Source organism: Jaculus jaculus, chromosome 2, assembly GCF_020740685.1.
Source record: "Jaculus jaculus isolate mJacJac1 chromosome 2, mJacJac1.mat.Y.cur, whole genome shotgun sequence".
Lineage (NCBI taxonomy): Eukaryota > Metazoa > Chordata > Mammalia > Rodentia > Dipodidae > Jaculus > Jaculus jaculus.
Window position 1 is genome coordinate 15728954 of NC_059103.1, and position 21102 is coordinate 15750055.

Genomic DNA, 21102 nt, shown 5'->3' on the forward strand with positions numbered 1-21102 from the left:
ATTCCACAGTGAAACCACAAAAGTCAAATGAGGTCAAGTTTGCACTAATGCCTTCAAGAGCCATAATAGCAGGAGACTGACGGGAGGGGTGCTGAATGAGATATCCCGGGAATGTTAAGTTAGACAGGTTGCTGAAATGGATTAACTGCTATTTGAGAAATAAGCCTAATGAATGTGGCTCCTAGGACTTATCTTGCATGCGTCAGTCACGAAGGAGCTTCCTTTCTCCCTGCCTCTCCTGCCCTTCCCAGCCTTGGGAAAACCAACAGTCCATCTGTCAAGCCAACCACAGACACCAAGGACATGCCTCCTTGACAAACTGCTTCTTAGGGCCCTCGTGACAGCTGTAATCACTTGTCACTGATTATAAGAGTCAAACATTTTGGAATGACACACATTCAAGGTTATTCATCATCATAATGTTTAAACCCCCCCCAAAAAAAAACACAAAAGAATTGAAAATAGCTCAAATGTTCATTTAAGCAAATTACAATTGCTCTAAAGAATGGAATGATTCTTAACTCTAGGCAGTTCTGAAATAGATTACTGAGTGAAGAGCAGCAGGCACAATGTGGAGCGTAGATTACTACACGGGGAAGAAAGGAAGCGCGGGGCTGGAGAGATGGCTTAGCGGTTAAGCGCTTGCCTGTGAAGCCTAAGGACCCCGGTTCGAGGCTCGGTTCCCCAGGTCCCACGTTAGCCAGATGCACAAGGGGGCGCATGTGTCTGGAGTTCGTTTGCAGAGGCTGGAAGCCCTGGCACGCCCATTCTCTCTCTCCCCGTCTATCTGTCTTTCTCTCTGTGTCTGTCGCTCTCAAATAAATAAATAAAAAATTAAAAAAAAAAGAAAGAAAGAAAGGAAGCGCGGAGGGCTGGGGAGATGGATCGGTGATTAAAAGCACTCTGCAAGCCTGCTGACCACAGTTCAAATCCACAACACCCACATGAAGCCAGACACAAAACGGCGCACATGTCTGTGATCACAACACACCTGTGGCTCTGGGAGGTGGAGGAAGGGGAACCCCAAAACCGGTTGGGTCAGAGACACCAGCCTTCCCAGCAGCAAGCAACAGCAAGGGAGACACCACCTCTAACAAGATAGAAGGAACGGATAACATCCCAAGGTTGTCCTCTAACCTCCACATGCATGCCATGACACGCGCATGCCCGTGTACACACACACACACACACACACACACACACACACACAAACATTTTTTTTCAAGGTATATTCTTACTCTAGTTCAGGTTGTCCTGGAATTCACTATGTTGTCTCAGGGTGGCTTCGAACTCATGGCAATCCTCCTACCTCTGCCTTTTGAGTGCTGGGATTAAAGGCATGCGCCACCACACCCAGCTGCAATTTTGAAAAAGAGAAGAAAAGAAAGGGTGGATGTAGGTATGGGCTCTTTTGTTCAGCTATGTGTAGAATATACCCATGAAGCAAATAGGTAGTAATGGGAGGTTCACTTCCAGGAAAGAGATAAATGAATACATAAATGAGTGAGAGACAAAAATGGAAACTAGACTTTTCATTACATGTTTTTGTACCTTTTGGTTTCGTTCTCACAAGAATGCCGTACCTTGAATAATGAAATTCGCTATAAGGGCAATACAAAACACATTAAACATGCTTGTTGTAGGAGGACTTCAAAATACAGCAAGATGAGGCTGGGTGTGGTGGCGCACGCCTTTACTACCAGCACTGAGGAGGCAGAGGTAGGAGGATCCCTGGGAGTTCAAGGACGGCCTGAGACTTCATAGGGTGTTCTAGCACAGCCTAGGTTAGAGTGAGATCCTACAATGGACAAACAAAGAAAAAGCTCAGCAAAACGTATAGAAGGAATCAGTGAACTTCCATAGAGTCAGAACCAGAATGAACTTTTGTTGATGGGGCGGGGGGCGGAGGGGCATTGAGACAGAGCATGGTTTTGTAGCTCAAGCTGTTCTCAAACTCACAATCCTCCTGCCTCAGTCTTCCAAGCACGTGGATTACAATGCACCACCGGACCAGCTCCAGAATTAGCCGTTCTTAATACTTGATGTGCTCCTCTACATTTGTTTTCACTTTATGTTTTATAAGAACACATACAATCATAAGCATTTTCCCACATCACTAACACACTACTAAGGGATCATTTAATGAATGACTTCTGTGCTTTCAATGAATGCACCATAGTTTGGTACCTTTGGACATTTAAGGAGTTACCAATATTTTGTTATCATTTTTAGACATTGGTTATTGTCTATCTCTAGTTCTATACTAAAGTTGAATTCACCCAAAATAGACTTACTGGATTCATTTTTCAGTTTCTTGATGCAAATGGCCCGATTCCCTACCAAAATGCCATAATTTATGCTCCTACTATAGTGATTTGATTCAGGTGTCCCCCATAAACTTAGGTGTTCTGAATGCTGGGTTCCCAGCTGATGGAGATTTGGGAATTAATGCCTCCTGGAGAGAGTGTATTATTTGGGCGGGTTTATGGGTGTTATAGCCAGTTTCCCCATGCCAGTGTTTGGCACGCTCTCCTGTTGCTATGGTCCACATGTTGGCCAGGGGGGTGATGCCCACCCTCTGCTCATGCCATCATTTTCCCTGCCATCATGGAGCTTCCCCTCCAGTCTGTAAACCAAAATAAACTTCTTTTTCCCCACAAGCTGCTCTTGGTCGGGTGATTTTTGCCAGCAATGGAAACCTGACTGCAACACCTACCAACTGCATATGAAAATACCCCTTTCGAATCTAAGTCAACAGGCCACAGAGATACCTATGCGCCCAAATTTATTGCAAGCTAGTTCCAACAGACAGGACACGGAGTCAGCCTAGATGTTCACCCACAGATGAATGGATAGAATCAGTGTGGTATAAAAATACAACAGAATCTTGTTTAGCCATAATGAGGAAATGAGTATGTCATTTGCAGGAAAATGGGTGGAATTGGAGATCTTCACGCTGAGTGAGTAACCAGAGTCAGAAAGAGAAAAAAGCAAGCTGGAGAGATCCAGTTCATACAGTATTTGCCTAACAAGTATGAGAACCTGAGTTCGGCCTTCAGAACCCATGTAAAAGTGCCAGGCATGGTGGCATTTGTCCAGAACTTCAGCACTGGAGAAGCAGAGACAGGAGAATTGCTGAGGCCTGCTGGTCCAACAGTCTAACCTAATTGGTGAACTCCAGGCTAATACGTGACCCTGTCTCAAATGACATTCCTTAGGACAACACCAGATATACATCCTACACACACACACACACACACACACACACACACACACACACACACCATTCACACACGTGTGAACACACACACACACAAAAAAAAAAATACAAATGCCTGGTTGGAGAGATGGCTTAGCAGTTCAGACATTTGCCTGCAGAGACTAAGGATCAAGGTTCGATTCCCCAGTACCCACGTAAAGCAAGATGCACAAGGTGGCGCATGTGCCTGCAGTTTGTTTGCAGTGGCAGAAGGCCCTAGTGCACCCATTCTCTCTCTCTTTGTCTGTTTCACTCTCTCTTTCATAAATAAATAAATAATAAAACAAATGTCTCTTCTTTCATATAGGGTATCTAGATTAACACACATTTATATTTCTGTACACATGCACGTAAAGCATAAAAGGGACTGGACTGAGGAGAAAGGGCAGAATATGATAAGAAAATGTGGCAGATGAATTGAGCAAAACACATAAAATACATGTATGAAGATGTCATCGTGAAGCCCATTATTTTATACACCCATCTAGAACAAATCCTCCTTACCCTGTACAGAGCTACTTTGACGTCATGAGAGAATGTCTAGAAGTTTTACCCATTCTCCAGCTTTCAACTTGAAACGTTTCAACAGGAAGCTTGGAGAAAATGCAGATATAACGTGTCTTGGTGAAAGTACTTTTTCTGGATCCTTGAGAAAATTTTACAAAGCTGACAGATATTAAAAGCAGCAACATCACAAAGACTAGCACCGCTCCAAGTGTTCTTGGACCTCGATAAAGAGCACCCAGTCAGGGAAGCTGACCTGTACCATCAACACTGAGACAGGCTCTCGGAAAGTCGCTGGCCTTTCCAGATAAGGACTCTTTGAGCTGGCTTTTAAAAGTTCACTTACAAGAGAGGAAATATCAGGGTGACTTCAGCTTTCTCCGCTGCGACATCCAACCAACATAAGAAGACACGGAAGAAATCCTGGAAATCCTCAAGGATTTAATGGCAGAAACAAGAATTTTCAGTATACTCAAATGGCCCTTCATGTACATTCTCAGATCACCCCGGTGGATGCCTGAAACCCAAGTAACACTGGACCCTATTGTTATGGTGAAGATATGAGGTGTTCCCCACAGACTCATGTATGGGAACACGTGGCCCCCAGCTGTTTGCATTCTTTGGGAAGGTTGTGGAATTGTTAGGAGGTGGAGCATCGCTGGAGGTTACTCACTGAGAGGGCTGGCCTTGAGGTTTCATAGCCTGGCCCCACTTCCTGTCCTGTCTCTGCTTCTTGGTGGATTGAGACATGAGCAAGCTGCCACAAGCCAAGCTGCTTCCACTGCCATGCCCCACCTGCCATGATGGACTGTTTCCTCTCAAAATGTGAGCCAAAATAAATCCTTCCTCTCTCAACTTACTTCTTTCAGGCATTCTGTCACGGCAATGAGAAATGTTTCTTTTAAATATTTATTTTTATTTATTTATTTGCAAGCACAGACAGAGAGAAATGAGTGTGCCAGGACCTCCAGCCACTATGAAATCCAGATGCATGAGCCGCTTTGTGCATCCAGCTTTACGTGGGTACTGGGAAATCAAGCCTGGGTCATTAGACTTTAACCGCAAGTACCTTAACTGCTGAGCCATCTCTTCATCCCAGAGAAAAGTTTTTACCTTGATGCAATACCCACGGTAAAATTTAACGTGTAGATTCGATGCATCAATAAATAATAATAAAATAAAATAGAACAATTATAGCAATATACATGTTGCAATAAAAATTGGTTAAAATCAACTCCATATTATTAAAGTAAATATTATTATACTATTAAATATAATAATCATGACATGAATTATTTATTTCTGGATTTTTCCATCTAATGCTTTTGGACTATGACTGACCAAAGTAACTGAAACTATAGGGGGAAAAAAAAAACACAGATAAGAAGGGATTGTTATATAATGACTATGAGTAAAAAGTTTTTCACAGTTGGGTTTGGGAAGATATGTCAGTGGTTAAAGCACTTGACTCACAAGCATGAGGACCTGAGTTCAATTCCTAGAACCCATGTTAAAAAAAAAAATCGGTCTGGAGAGAGGGTTTAGCAGTTAAGACACATGCCTGTGATGCCTAAGGACCCAGGTTCTGTACCCCAGGTCCCACGTGAGCCAGAAGTACATGGTGACGCATGCATCTGGAGTGCATTTGCAATGGCTGGAAGCCCTGGTATACCCATTCCCTCTCTCTCATTCTCTCTTTCTTTCCCTCTTCCTCTCTCTGTCTCTAATAACTAAATAAAAATAAATCTTTTTTAAAAAATCAAACAAGGCAGCATGCACCTGTAATCTCAGCACAGGTAAGGCAGAGACAGGAGAATTTCTGGAGTGTACTGGCCAACCAGTTTAGCCTAACTAGTGAGCTCCAGGCCAGTGAGAGACCCTGTCTCAAAAAGAGGCAGATGGGAGGGCTGGAGAGATGGCTTAGCGGTTAAGCGCTTGCCTGTGAAGCCTAAGGACCCCGGTTCGAGGCTCAGTTCCCCAGGTCCCACGTTAGCCAGATGTACAAGGAGGCACACGCATCTGGAGTTCGTTTGCAGTGGCTGGAAGCCCTGGCAAGCCCGTTCTCAATCTCTCTTTCTCTGTCTCTTTCTCTCTTTCTCTGTCACTCTCAAATAAATAAATAAAAAAATGAACAAAAAAAAAATTTTTAAAAAAAGAGGCAGGTGGGGCCAGAAGCCTGTGTTTGACAAAGATCAGGTCGTGTGTTCTGATACATCCACCTTACAGCTGTGCTGAGACATGCGCAGATTCAGGTGTCCTACAGGCCCTGACAGCGTAAAACTGATGTGGCCGACAAACCAACAGAGTGAAAAGAGAAGGAAAAAGTGAAGGAGATCTAGTATCGTAATCTTCGTGTTTGTCTCATCTATGATAGATGAGACAGTGGCTGTGATGTAAAGGTGATAGAGTAACCAGGGTTTACTAGAAGTAATAGAAGTGCCTTGGCAGGCTGGTGGGGGGAAGGGGAAGGTTCGGTGGAGAAAAGCACTTACTGACAAGCATGAGGACCTGAGTGACAGTCCCCACCCCTGTAAAAAGCTGAGCATGGTCACACATACTTGGAACCCTACTACTGAGGTAGAGGTACAGACAGTCTGCCCCCCCCTCAAAAAAAACAGGTCCAAGCTTTATTTCAAAGAAATACAGCAGAGGAGAAATAGAGGAGGACACGCCCCCGACACACTCTCTCTCTCTCTCTCTCTCTCTCTCTCTCTCTCTACTGGCCACCTCACACACGCACATGGGGCACACACATTTACATATACACGATACATACACACACACACACACACACACACACACACACACACCAACACTACCACATCAAAAAGAAAGCAGGCTGGCATATTGACTCACACCTGTCATACCAGCACTTGGGAGGCTGAGGCAAGACCATCTCAAGTTCAAGAATAGCCACAGCCAGGGCTATTAGAAAGACCTTATGTCAAAACAACAAGCAAAACAGAATGGTTGTTGTCAGCTCCAACTTTTAAGTTAGTATCTTGATTTGTTTAAATATTTTCATGTACATGGACATGACACTTTTATATGCGTGTTACGTCGTGTTACCACATGGCCTCCCTTGTGCTCCTCAGCCCCGCTGTAATTATTCTCATCGCTTACCAACAACCTCCCTTCCCCCAGCAATCACTACCCCCTCCAAGAGGAGTCACACCCCTTAGAGAATGCTGACCGGCCCCATGCGTGCATGCCTTGTGGAAGTAACCATAGCTGCTGGAAGATCATGAGTTTCAAAGCACTCTTCCCAGACTCTAGCTCCTAAATTCTTTCCATCCCGTCTTCTGTGATGTCCCCTAAACTCTGGAGGGGGGGTGTGTACATGTCCCACAGAGGGCCAGGTACTCATCAGGCACTCACTTTAAGATTATTTTATGATTCTTAAAAAAAAAAAAAAAGGGCTGGAGAGATGGCTTAGCGGTTAAGCGCTTGCCTGTGAAGCCTAAGGACCCTGGTTCGAGGCTCGGTTCCCCAGGTCCCACGTTAGCCAGATGCACAAGGGGGCGCACGCGTCTGGAGTTCGTTTGCAGAGGCTGGAAGCCCTGGCGCGCCCATTCTCTCTCTCTCCCTCTATCTGTCTTTCTCTCTGTGTCTGTCGCTCTCAAATAAATAAATAATGAACAAAAAATATTAAAAAAAAAAAGCTTATTTGCAAGCAGAGAGAGAGAGAGAGAATGGGCGCACCAGGGCCTCTAGCCACTGCACACAAACTCCAGACGCATGCACCACTTTCTGCATCTGGCTTGACGTGGGTACTGGGAAATCAAACCTGGGTCCTTAGGCTTTAGCAGGCAAGTGCCTTGACCGCTGAGCCATGTCTCCAGCCCAGCTATGATTCTTTTTATTGACCATCTTTTACTGTCAAAAAAAAAAACAAAAAAAGGAGCTTTTCTTACATAGCTGATGTACTGATCTGTGGGTAAAAAGATAAATATTGCAGAGACCACTTGACCAAACATCCATTTAGCAATACAATAAGAAGATCTTCCCGAGGGTCTACATTCTCCCCAGCTGTGGAGTTTTGACCTGGTTTTCAGTACTCAAAATGAGTTCTCTCCTGTGGAATGGGCCTTGGATTCAACCACAGAGTAGTTGTTGATCCTACGGCGGTGACACCACTATGGCAACAGAAGGCACGTCCTGCCTGGTGGGTCAGGGTGGCAGAATGCAGGGTTCCTCCCTGGGTGACACCCTTGTTGACTTTTCTCTGCCAGGGGCCTGCATAGCACCTTCCAGCACCATGAAAACTAGCCAGCAGGAAGGGAGCTTCTGTCTCAGCTCCAACTTGATTTCTGTATGCCCTTCAACCCACAGGTACGCTGTCTTCACCAGCAAGGTCTTGCCTATCCATTCTGATGGTCAGCCAAGAGCCATGGCAATACTCTGTACTGTTTTAGGGAGCATGGAGGCTACCCTGTTATCTGCAAGAAAGATAATGTTGCTGTGGTGTAGTGGTGGCACATGCCTTTAATCCCAGCACTCGGGAGGCAAAGGTAGGTGGATAGCCGTGAGTTCGAGGCCACCCTGAGACTTCATAGTGAATTCCAGGTCAGCCTGGGCCAGAGAAAGACCCTACCTCGAAAAAAAAGAAAGAAAGAAAGAAAGAAAGAAAGAAAGAAAGAAAGAAAGAAAGAAAGAAGGAAGGAAAGAAAGAAAGAGAGAGAGAGATAATGTCTGCTGGGGGAAGCTAGAGAGAGGAAGAAGGAAGAATAGAAACACATTACATTTATAAACAGCCCATGATGAGATCCATTAGACGCTATGTAAAGAAAGATGAGGAGAGTCTGTAAAGCTGTAACTAATTTTATGAAGCAATACCTATTCTCCCAAATATCAAAGCCACAGAGAGAGAAAGAGAGCAAAGATTTCAAACTGAAATACTTTAAAACAAGCAAATAAGGACTTAGGAGTTGGCCCAGTAGTGCTTGCCCTACAAGCACGAGAATCTGAGTTTGGACCCTCCCCATAAACCTCTGTTAAAACTGAGCATGGCAGGGCGTGGTGGGACATGCCTTGAATCCCAGCACTCAGGAGGGAGAGGTAGGAGGATCGCTGTGAGTTTGTGGCCACCCTGAGACTCCATAGTGAATTCCAGGTCAGCCTGGACCAGAGTGAGACCCTACCTCGAAAAACAAAAAAACTAAAACAAAAACAAACATTGAGCATGGTGGGCCACGCTCTGCATCTATTACTGTCAACGATCACTGGGACACTCTCCCATGCACCAGTTGAGATGGTGGCCAACAGGCTCAGCCTAATTTAGCCTTGACATGGTGCAAAGTGAAATAAACAGACAATCCTGCAGGCAGAGACACATCGGTCTTCTGCTTGGATGTCGCTTCCCTCGCACCTACAGATTTCACAGGTCTGCAGAGCAGCCAGCTGCTCCACAACGCAGCAAACCTAATACTCCTGTCCTCCCGTTTCATTATCACCAAAGAGGGTGTCCGCATTAGAGGAGCGTGCAAAATGGACAATTCACACGTCTTCCGGAGCCTGCAACAAGGCTGGTCACCGCTGCTGCCACAACCGCTGCCTGTTGCCGCTGCTGCTTCTTGGCCCTTCCCTGAACAGGACCAGCAGACATCTGGCAGAAGAAAACACGGATACGAACACGCAGGGGCCTATGCGCAGGTGTGCACACCCCCTACGCCCGGCTCTCTAAAGAAATAGCTTGGTTTCAGTATGTCTCCCAAAGGGTCATGTGTTGGAAGCTGGGCCTCAGGTATAGCCACATTGAGGTGAAGTGGATTCTTTAAGATTTGGGGGTCATCTTGGTGGTAGCTCAGTATAATACAGTGCTTGCCTAGAATCCCCTAGTGAGGGATAGGGGGTATGGCTCAGGGGGAGAGCATTTGCCTAGTCTGGACAAGAGCTTGAGATTCATCCTCAACACAACCTTAAAAAAAAAAAAGATGGGTGCTGGAGAGATGATTCTGCAGTTAAAGACACTTGCTTGCAAAGCCTGATGGCTCTGGTTTGATTCCCCGGTACCCACGTGAAACAGATGCACAAAGTGACGCATGCATCTTGAAGTTGTTTGCAGTAGCAAGAGGCCCTGGCATACCCATACTGTCTCTCTCTCTCTCTCTCTCTCTCTCTCTCTGTCAAATAAATTTTAAAAATATATATTCTTCAAAAGGATGGGATCTAATGTGAGGTAATTAGGTCATGGATAGCATTACTCATGTGCCAAATTAATGCTAGTCTCACAGAGTTCTCATGACAGTGAGTTGACATAAAAGAACAAGTTGGCCTCTGACTCTTTCCTTGGCTTTCTTTCACATGAAATGATCTCTCTGCCTCTCTTGAGCCCAGACCAGTAATGCCGTCACATGCTAAGCCAGACAGGGGGCCCTCCACCAGAGACTGGACCAATGGCTGCCCCGTCTTAGACTTTGAGCCTCCAACTTTAATTAATTGTAAAAATACCTAGCCTCAGGTATCATAGAAATTGTTACAGAAATGAAAATGGACCTTGAGAGCTGGTTTGGAGGTTGTAGCTGGGGAGCGTAGCTACTCGTAGACCCTTGACCACAGACCGGTCCTCCTCAATTCAGGGAAGATCGTCCTCTTCGACTGAGTGCACAGCTTCGGGAGGGACGCACATGGAGTGGTGAGGGAGGAAGGGGACACCCGCCTCGCCAGCCAGATCAGCCAAATCAACCCTAGCGATCAATGGGGTGACAGATGTCAGACTCAGATCGCCCTCACATAAAAAAGAGAAAGAAAATGGACTAAAACAGCTGGGAAATAGTCAAAATATCTTTTACTTGCTGGAAGCCTTCAAAAAAGCAATAAACATCCTTGACTAACATAAGACCAGTCTTCTTCAATTTCTTCATTGTCAGACACACTCCTTCTGAAATGGAGTGGTATAAGGGTCTTCCATGTCTTTCTTGGGACACTTATAAACTTCAGACATGATGGATGAAGGCCTGCCATCACCTTAGCTCAAGACAACCCTCTGACGCCCCTTTGTCCTGCTAAGCACTTAGCATCTGCCATCTTCTGAGCCACTCTTTCCTTTAGTGAAGAGAACTGAAGAGTTCTGTGTCCATATTCGGGTTTTTTTTTTTTTTTTCAAAGTAGCGGCTAACTCTAGCCCAGGCTAACCTGGCACTCACCCAGGCTGGCCATGAACTCACAGGGATCCTCCTACCTCTGCCTCCCAAGGGCTGGGATTAAAGGCCACCACACCCAGCCTGTGTCCGTATTCCAAGCAGTCAGTTTTCTGTTGGTCCTGATCGCAGTGTGTGGCCAATTTGTTAGAAATACACTTCTTCCCTAGTGACACCTGTGACCCAGGTTCTGCACACCAGACCTTGTGTGTATACACTAGGCCCTGGCCATAGAGACGATGTCCTCCAGGATGGGAACCCCTTGTGTCTTGGCTAGCTTCCTCACTCTCAAGGTCAAGTCTCTCATGATAAAAATCCAGCTCAGTGGCTCTGTGGGTAAAGTGCTTGCCATACAAGCACGAGGACTGAGTTTGGATCCTCAGAACCCACATAGAAATGCCATGCATGGTGGTTACCAATAATCCCAGAACTGGGGGTAGAGGCAGGAAAATCGCCAGGGGTGCACTGGCTAGCTAGCTTAGCCAAATCAGTGAGCTCTGGGTTCATTGAGAAACCCTGTCTCAAAGACTAAGAGGAAAAGTGATGGAGGAAGACACCCAACATTAATTACTGATATGCACACACATACACACACACACACACACACATATCCATGAACATGTATACCATATACACATATGAACAACATGCATGCGTGCGCACACATACACACACACAAGACAAATGGCTCAGCGATTAAAAACATTTGCTTGCGACTGCCTGTCAGCCAGGGTTCAATTCCCCAGTAAACTTAAACCAGATGAACAAAGTGGTGCATGCAGCTGGAATTTGTTTTCAGCCACAAGAGGCCCTGGCACAGCCACAGTTTGTCTCTATCCATCTCCCTCTCTGTCTGTCAGTCAAATAAATAGAAAAAAATGACTTCAGCTCAAACTGTGAGCCTGCCTTCCTGCTTCAGCACTACCTGCCGTCATCAGCCCCAGTGATCTCCAGTGTCACCTGCCATTTCTCATCTGGGAGTTTGGTGACGCTCCTGATCATGTCTTGTTGAGGTGCTCATTACTTGCCTGTCATTTGTCAACTTTGCCTGGTCCTGAGTATCACACTGCTCACTAAGTAGGATTTTTGAAGTTCCACACCTCATCCCTTCTTCCCCTACCACTGGACACCTTAGTCCTCTGGGGCAAAGACCATATAGGTGACAATGTTTTATTTATCCATTTGTCTATAATAATTAGCCTTCAGAGGAGACCTCCAGGCAAGAAGTGTTGAACAGAGTCCCCACACCAGCCATGGTGGGCTGGTGTTCACAATGTGAGTTGGCAAGGTTGAAAGGGCTAGAAGGCTCAGACAGACCAAGAGAGTCACTCTGACCCTCAGGATATCAAAAGACACACTTCCGTCATAGAGCCCAGGTGAAGTTTTGGCTTTTTCTGTCTCTGTTACTATGAGAAATAATATGCCCAGTCCAAGTGCTATAGTTCCTTCTAGTAGCAACTCCAAATGGGATTCCTGTTCGCAGGGTCTAAAGCCTTCCACTTCTGAGTGGCTGAAGATGCTGTGATTGTACAGTCGTAGGATCTGAAAAGAGAGGAGACAGCCTCCATTCCCGCCTTTCTGATTGTCTCCTGTCCTCTTCATCTCTCTCCCTCTCTCTTTCCTTCCTCTACAGCCGAACTCTGGGGGTGGTATGCACTGGAGATGCACCTTGTGACAAGCTCTCTGGCTGATTCTAAGACACTCTCAAGTTGGAGAAGCCCGGGAGTGAAAGGCCAGCTCATTCTGAACACACCTCTCTTTCTCTCCAGCCATTTATTTCCTGCAGGACTCAGTGTAAGAAGAGTGGCATTTGAGTGCCAGGTGAGATTTAAACGCTGTGACAACTGATATTTTTCTTCATTTCCAGTCCTGTCTGATTCCTGATTGCAATTTTACAACATGCCAATGGCCCCTCTGGAAGCAAGGAAAGTTTATTATTTATAATTTGTATTTAAATTATAGTAAGAACATTATTTTTAAATGCTGCTGGCATATTGATGCCACTGGCTGGTTTTTATTATCTAAGAAACCCTTTTCTTAAGTTTACTTTTTATTTTTTGAGATAAAGTCTTTCATACTATTGCCCAGGCTGGCCTTGAAATTCATTATGTAGTATAGACTTGCCTCAAACTTACCATGTAGCCCAGGGTGGGCTTGTAATCACTATGTACTTCAGGCTGGTCTTGCACTCACTAAGTAGCCCAAACTGGCCTCAAACTCATCATGTAGCCCAGGCTAACCCTGAATTCATACAAATCCTCATGCCTCAATCTCCAAAGTTGCTGAGATTACAGATGTGAGCCACCATGACCAGCCAAATTTCATTTTATAATTGACAGATAATAACCCTGTATATTTATGGGATATGATGTGCTGCTTAGATCCAGTACAGTGAGTGCATGATGTAAAATCAGCATGTAATGCTGTCAGACAGATTGTATGCAGTCAGTATGCATCGATTTCATGCCTCAGCATACATTTGTAGAATGCTCAAATGGGGCCAATTAGCATAGTTTTGCTTCTAATATTTATCATTTCTTTGTGGCAAGGGCATATACATCTTTCAACTATTTTGAAATATATCAATATGTTATTAACTATATCACTGTGATGCAATAGTTACTATATAACTAGGCCATATCACCAAGCTATGTTGTACACCCCATCCTCCTATCTAACTGAATTTTGTACCCGCTGATCTCTTTCCCCATCAAGCCCCCCTGTCTAACCAGAATTCATGCCTAATCTGCATAAAATGATGAAGATTGAATAGAAGGTAGAAAATTTAAGACTACAACAAAACAACAAAAAAGCAGAAGCCACATGAGAGGCACGGGCATCAGAGTGTCTCTTCAACCAGCGTCTTATTTGAAATTTGATTTTTTTTCCTTCCTTTCTTCTCTCCACGCCCCCCTCCTCCAAGGGGGGAAAATTATGAAAAGACATGAGTATATTGTCTCCCAAATAAAGGTAAAGTGACAGCACTTTCAATGAAAGTCTCTGCATGATTGGAATTAAATGTCAAATACGATTTTCTGTTGGCAATTCAAAGTGTCGGTGTCAAAACCCAGGCTGACAGTGTGGCTACAGATTAGTATCTGTGTGAATGGCGGCGTCACACTGGGGGAAAGGTTTATGATTCCATAGATTAGCACAGCTCTCCTCACGCTACCACTTAAGAGATAATTTGTTCAAGCAGGAGCTGATTAGACTGTGGCTGCCCGTGAACAGGAGGACCCCATCTCCTGAAGCTCTGCAGGGTGTTTGATGGTACAGTTCTTATTGATCGGCCAGATATGAAATGGCCTTCCAGGCTGGAGATTTGATTCATTTCATCTCCTTCCCACATGGGATGGAGGGAGGAGGGGCACTTCCTGTCAGGTCACTGAATCATGTATTTATTTTATTTATATATTTATGTTTTCGGTTTTTCGAGGTAGGGTCACTCTAGCTCAAGCTGACCTGGAATTCACTATGTAGTCTCAGAAGTAGGAAAAAAAGTAAAAGGGGGGTGCTAGAGAGATTGCTCAGTGGTTAAGGTGCTTGCCTGCAAAGCCTAACTACCGGGGTTTGATTCACCACTGCCCATGTAAAGCCAGATGTGTAAAGTAAAACATGTGCCAGGAGTTTGTTTGCAGTGGCTAGAGGCCCTGGTGCACCTCTTCTCTCTGTCTGTCTTTCTTCCCGCTCTCTCTGCTTGCAGATAAAGAAATAAAAGGGTTTTATTTCTGTTTGTTTTTTGTTTTTCAAGGTAGGGTCTCACTCTAGCCCAGGCTGATCTGGAATTCACTCTGTATTCTCAGGGTGGCCTGGAACTCATGGTGATCCTTCTACCTCTGCCTCCCAACTGCTGGGATTAAAGGCATGAGCCACCACGCCCAGCTCTGAATCATGTATTTGACTACTAGGTTTCTCCTAGGTCCATAAGAATTTTTAAAAAGAAAATGACGCTGGGTGTGGTGGCGCACGCCTTCAATCCCAGCACTGGGGAGGTAGGAGGATCGCTGTGAGTTCAGGGCCACCCTGAGACTGCATAGCAAATTCCAGGTCAGCCTGGGCTAGAGTTAGACCCTACCTCGAAAAACCAAAAAAAAAAAAAAGGAAAAAGGAAAAAGAAAATGACAACCAGGACTTAGGTTCAAAAACTTGCCCAAGATCACAACATTTGAGAGGTGGAGAGAGAGTTTATATTGTTTCAAATTCACAAAATGGAAAAGTCTATGTCAGGCAGTTTTGTCTCCAGTGTCTAGGTGTGATCATAATTTTTTTTTTTTTTTTTTTTTTTTTTTTTTTTTTTTTGTTTTTTGCGGTAGGGTCTTACTGTAGCCCAGGCTGACCTGGAATTCACTAAGGAGCCTCAAGGTGGCCTTGAACTCACGGCAATCCTCCTACCTCTGCCTCCCGAGTGCTGGGATTAAAGGCATGCGCCACCACGCCTGGCTCATAATTTTTGAAAACAAGACTTTGAGGGTTGGGGAGATGCCTCAGTGGTTAAAGGTACTTGTTTGAAAAATCAGACTTCCCAGGATCAATTCCCCAGTACCTATATAAAGTCAGATGCACAGTGGTGCATGCATCTGGAGTTTAGTTGCAATGGAAGGAGCCCTGGTGCACCCATTCTCTCTCTTTATCACCCTTTCTTCTCTCTCTTAAATAAATAAATAAAATGTTTTTAAAATGCTGATGCTTTGATAGGGCAAGGAAATTAAGAGTGTTCTGTAACTCAATAAGTAGCTCATGGTAGAGCTCCTGCCTAGAATCCCCTAGTGAGGGGCTGGGGGTGTGGCTCAGTGGTAGAGCTCCTGCCTAGAATCCCCCAGTGGGGGGCTGGGGGCATGGTTCAGTGGTAGAGCTCCTGCCTAGAATCCCCCAGTGAGGGGCTGGAGTGTGGCTCAGTGGTAGAGCTCCTGCCTAGAATCCCTCAGTGAGGGGCTTGGAGTGCTGTTAGGTGGTAGAGCACTTACCTAGCAATACCTTGGATCCTATCCTCAGTCCTTTAAAAGAAAAGGGTTGGGGCTAGACAGATGGCTGTGCAGTTGAATGCATTTCCTGCACACACGTGAAGTCTTGAGGATACCTGAAACTGTCCAAGCTTGAATCTCCAGAATCCATGTACAAACAGCTGGGTGTGGTCACCTGCATCTGTAACCCCAGTCCTGTAGGGGAGCAGAAACCAGGGAATCTCAGGGACTCATGAATGGCAAGCTCTGGAATCAGTAAGAGACTCAGATGCAAGGAAAAAGAGGCAGGTGAGCTAGCCCACATGATGCCACGGGTGACACACAGGGTGTCGCATCAGCAGTATAGGTGCATACACCACACCTGCTGTGTACACCCCACACACTCGCTATGAATGTCAAGTAACTTATGTACGCTACAATAGGTTCACAGCAGTTAGAACTAGGTCTTCTAATTCCTAATTAAGTAATCTCTGCCCCAGACTGTGGCGTCTCCCTAAAATAAATATGCCTTCTAGGGAGGAATCAAAGCCTGAAAACTCTGTTCCTCTCCTGGGTATTTGCTTCAGGGTCTAAGTCAGCACACCACAGAAACACCAGAAACCCATGTTGGCTGCTGTTCCACTCACAGTAGGCAAGATATGGAATCAATAAGAAAAAGTCACACGCACACACACACACACACACACACACACACACACACCTCTGCATGCACGCACACACAGGAGTTTTATTCAGTCTGAAAGAATAAAATTATGGGCTGTTGAGATGGCTTAGTGGTTAAAGCACTTGCCTGCAAAGCCAAAGGACCCGGGTTTGATTCCTCAGGACCCATGTAAGCCAGATGCACAAGGCGGCACATACATCTAGAGTTTGTTTGCAGTGTCTGGAGGCCCTGGTGTGCCTATTCTCTCTCTCTCTCTCTCTCTCTCTCTCTCTCTCTCTCAAATAAATAAAAGTCTTTAAAAAAGAATAAAATCATGTCACTTGCAAGAAAATGAATGGAACCAGAGATCATCATGTTAAGCAAAATAAACCAGACTCAGAAAAACAAATGTCATGTTTTTATTTTATATATGGAACATAGGTTTTAGATATAAAGGAGCCAGGCACGGTGGCACATGCCTTTAATCCTAGCACCCAGAAGGCAGAGGTAGAATGGTTGCTGTGAGTTCGAGGCCCTCCTGAGACTATGTAATGATATCCAGGTCAGCCTGAGCTAGCACAAGACCCTACCTTGAAAGACCAAAGAGACACACAAACTAACAATCAAAGACACAACAGTAATAGAAAAGGGAGCATTTTAGAGGAGGAAGGGGAACAACAAGAGGGGGGGCAAGAAAGGATAATGGGTGGGATGAGTATGAACAAAGTACATGATATACATGTATGAAAAATGCCATAATGAAATCTGTTATTTTACATAATTAATATGTATAAATAATTAATATAACTTTTTAAAAAACTATACTTCAAGCCGGGCGTGGTGGCACAAGCCTTTAATTCCAGCACTCAGGAGGCAGAGGTATGAGGATCGCCTTGAGTTCAAATACACCCTGAGACTCCATAGTGAAGTCCAGGTCAGCCTGAGCTACAGTGAGACCCTATCTTGGAAAACCAAAAGAACAAAACAAACAACAACAACAAAAAAGTATACTTCTACCTTGGACACACCATGCTTGTGCAAAGTGATGGCCCATAACACCCAGATAATAAAATCAAAACTATGGATGCCTTGTGTCTTGACCAACCATATGTTGTAACTGTCCTCCACAAGCCTGATTTAAGAGTTTCCTCTTGCAGAAGGCGTATTTGCTCTTTCCTTCTCCCTGCCCCCTAACTTGTCCCTATAGCTGCAGACAGAGGAAAAACACAAAGGCATTCAGTTCAGTGCAACATTTAGGTTATTCAACCACTCGGGGATGTGAAAACCTAGAAAAGAAAAAACATAAGGTGATGTTCAGGCTCTCTGCTGGGTGAGCTCCGGCATCCGAATGCATTAATGTGGTGCCATTTTCAACTGTCCTGTCCACCTCCATCCTTGTCCGCATCAGAATTTTAATGTCTGCTTCCTTGTTTGAGTTATGGTAATTTATTGTAATCGTGGATTTTGACCTTTTCAGTATTTTGTATTTTTATTGGATAGCTGTTTCACCTCTCCCCTGGGGGGTTAGCCAGGCTGAAAATGAGGGAGAGGGGTAAGACCAACCAATCAAAATACAGAATATTTAAAAGGTCAACACACAAGAGCAAACTACTAATTTGGAAAACATAAATGCGGGAGGGATGAACACCCCAAACAGCATGGTGGTCACTGCGAGAGCAAGCAGTGGCCAAGAGATGGCCAAAGGATTGTTCCAAGCCCCATGACACAAAGACCAAGTGTGGTGGCACATGCCTGTTGCCCCAGGACTTGAGAGGTGGAAGCAGGAGGATCACAAGTTTAAGAGCTCAGAATGGGTTGTAGGAGACCCTGTAGATAGATGATGATGATGTCATAGATAGATAGATAGATAGATAGATAGATAGATAGATAGATAGATAATGACAGATAGATGATAGATATATAGATGGATAGAAAGATGATTAATAGACAAATAGATGATAGATAGATAACAGATAGACAGACATATAGATAGATAGATGATAAATAGATAGATGACAAATAGGTAGATAAAAACACATATAGATAGATAGATAGACAGACATATAGATATATGATAGATAGGTAGATACATACATAGATAGATAGATAGATAATAGATAGGTAGATAGATGATAGATATATAGATGGATGGAGAGGTAGATAGATGATTGATAGTTACATAGATAATAGATGATACATAGATAATGCATGGATGGATGGATGGATAGATAGATAGATAGATAGATAGATAGATAGATAGATAGATAGATAGATAGATAGATAGATAGATAGGCAGGCAGGCAGATGACAGAAATGACAGAAAAACTCACAGCAAAATGGCTATTTCAATCACTAAATATAAATCCATCATCAGGAATCCAACGAGGAGAGACATCCAGTGCAAATGCCAGTAGAAACAAGTTTACTACTTTCATCTCTGCCTCATGTAAAAGAGAACAGGCCCAAAAGGTCCCAACTCAGAGATGCCAGGGACTTTTAATATAATGTGCAATTTCCAAAAGTTGCAACAGAGGTCCCGTGTATATAGGCATGAGGGATCAAACCCAGGACCTTGTGCATGTTAGGCAAGCAGTCTACCACTGAGATACACTGTCAGCATCTAATTCTTGAGATAAATTTTTTAATGCAGAATATTTGATTTGGATACAATTATATAACACGCAGACTTTCCTGACTGAACTTTTAAAATTGGTTTAGTATTTTGTGAGCCATTCCCATGCAGCATGGATCATTGTGTCATTCTTTTTTTCCTTTTTCCATTTCTATTGTTAGGGGTTTACTTTTGTGCTAGGGACTAACTCTAAAACCTAACATATGCTAAACAATTCTCTACCACTGAGCCATGCTCCCAGCCCCTCACTGGGGGATTCTAGGCAAGAGCTCTACCACTGAGCCACGCCTCCAGCCCCTCACTGGGGGATTCTAGGCAGGAGCTCTACCACTGAGCCATGCCCCCAGCCCCTCACTGGGGGATTCTAGGCAGGAGCTCTACCATTAAGTCATGCTCCCAGCCCCTCACTGAGGGATTGTAGGCAAGTGCTCTACCACTGAGTCACGCCGCCAGCCCCTCACTGGAAGAAACCTTAGCAAGCCTTCTACTGCGCAGCTACTTGACTGCTCTTTTAAAAAAAAATTTTGAGGGCTGGAGAGATGGCTTAGTGGTTAAGTGCTTGCCTCTGAAGCCTAAGGACCCAGGTTCGAGGTTCGATTCTCCAGGACCCACGTTAGCCAGATACACAAGGGTCGCACGCATGTGGAGTTCATTTGCAATGGCTGGAAGCCCTGGCGCGCCCATATTCTCTCTCTCTCTCTCTCTCTCTCTCTCTCTCCCTCTCTCTCTCTCTCTCTTTCTCTGTCTGTCGCTCTCAAATGAATAACTAATAAACAAAAAAATTTTTTTTTAATTTTGAGAGGTCTTAAGAAACTACTCAAATTCACTTTGTTGCCCAGGCATGTGCTACCACACCCAGCTTTGATCCTCTTTAATTTTCCATTCTTAAGTTGATTTTTCAGTTATTACTTGCCAAGTCCTTATTTGTCAATGGACTTGAAAGCAATTCAAGCCATCATTCCAGAACACTTCCATCCACTTCATGGCATCCTGGGCTGTTTGTGAAATTTGAGATTTCTGTTTGCTTCTGATTTACATTGTAAGGCATTAAAAAAAATACTGAAAATCATGAGTAGGATATGTTGATGTGAAACAGAATTAAGTCTACTTTTCAAGCTTGCTAGAGAAAATTTGATGACTCTTACTTTTTGATGTAAACTCTTAACTCCAGGGACTCAATAATGCAAAATTCAGTTCATGGATTCTAGACTTTCTGAAGAACAAAACAGAATTTTTCAGTTTCAAACACAGGTCATAAAGAGTCTTGCTGGTCACTAACACTTTCTAATCTGTATCATGTCCATAGTAGTCCAACTAAGTATACCACAGAACAAGAAACATGCACACTTGAGATGGCGGGTGTGATGGGTGTGATACTCGTTTTCAACTTGACTGGTTCTAGAATCACCTAGGATGCCAGCCTCTGGGCATATCTGTAAGGAAGTGTCTCTATTAGGTTGAGCTGGGAAGACCCACCTTAACTGTGGGTGGCACCATGTCATGAGCTGGGGGTCTTGGACTGAGTACGAAGGAGAACGTGTGCTGAGCATTAGCCATCATCAGTCTCTGCTTCCTCACTGTAGACACAATGTGACCAGCTACCTCATACTCCTGCCGCCATGATGGATTCTATCCCTTCAAACTGTAAGCCAAAATTCTTCCATTAAGTTGTTTCTTGTTAAGTATTCTGTCACAGCAATGAGGAAAGTAACTAATACATACACTATCTTCCCAAAGTTATCCTGGATACAGCCGCCTTATATCTTTCCTGGCCTAACTGGGCATCTTGATGCATGTGCGTTCAGGTAGATATAGTTCTTCTCATCCCACAGTTCAACCAGCCACACCTTGCTGGAGTTCATTACCTTCCCCCAAAGTCCTCTTGTCCAATCATCTTAGCCTGTGACCACCGTCTCCTGAAACCTGCACTCTGTGCTTATGTCACATAATGAATTACAGGAAGG